Raw genomic sequence first — 1,207 nt, 5'->3', positions numbered from 1 at the left:
TCCTGGAAACACACAACTCCCAAGACTCAACAGGGAAGAAATAGAACTCCTGAATAGACCAGTAATGAGGAGTGAGATTAAAGCAGTAATAAAAAATCTGCCAACAACAAAAAAAGCCCCAGGCAAGATGGATTAACAGCCAAATTTTACCAGACCTACGGAGAAGAGATGGTGCGCAGATGCAGAAATTGTTCCATAACATCAAGAAGGAGGGAATCCTCCTCAACTCATTCTATGAAGCCAGGCCAGTATCACATTTATACCAAAAATAAGAAAGAGCAAAACAAAAAAAGAAAACTACAGACCAATATCCCTTATGAATATAGATGCAAAAATACTTAATACAATACTAGCAAATTGAATCGACAGCACATAAAAAAATAATTCACCATGACCAAGTGGGCTTCATCCAAGGGAGGCAAGGATGGTTCAATATATGTAAATAATAAATGAGATTCATCAGATTAACAGAAGCAAAAGCAAAGATCATACAACCACCTCGATAGATACAGATAAAGCACACTTTCATGATAAAAACACTCCAAAAACTAGGCATAGAAGGAATATATCTCAAAATTATAAAATCCATATATGAAAAACCCAAATCCAACACAATACTGAATAGGGAAAAGTTGAAATCATTCCCTTTTAGAACTAGAACAAGAAAAGGGTGGCCACTGTCACTGCTTCTATGCAACATAATACTGGGATTCCTAGCCAGAACAACCAGGCAGAAGAAAGAAATGAAGGGTATACAAATCGGGAAATAGGAGGTCAACCTATTGCTTTTTGCAGGCAATGTGATCTTACGTCTATAAAACCCCAAACACTTCACCAAGAGACTCCTAGAATTGATAAATAAATTCAGCAAAGTCTCAAGTTACAAAATCAATGTACACAAATCAGTAGCATTTCTATACACCAACAGCAGTCAAGCTGAGAGTCAAACCAAAGACTCAATACCATTTATAATAGCTACAAAGAAAATAAAATACCTAGGACTATACTTAACCAACGAGGAGAAAGATCTCTATAAAGAGAACTATGAAACTCTGAGGAAAGAAATCGCAGATGACACAAAAAAATGGAAAAACATATCATGTTCATGGATTGATAGAATAACATTGTTAAAATGTCCATGCTACCCAAAGTGATTTACAGATTCAATGCAGTCCCCATCAAAATATCAACATCATATTTTACACAT

This window comes from Propithecus coquereli, unplaced genomic scaffold (genome assembly GCF_000956105.1).
Source record: "Propithecus coquereli isolate 6110/MARCELLA unplaced genomic scaffold, Pcoq_1.0 Scaffold749, whole genome shotgun sequence".
Classification (NCBI taxonomy): Eukaryota; Metazoa; Chordata; class Mammalia; order Primates; family Indriidae; genus Propithecus; species Propithecus coquereli.
Note: the sequence above shows the minus strand (reverse complement) of the source record.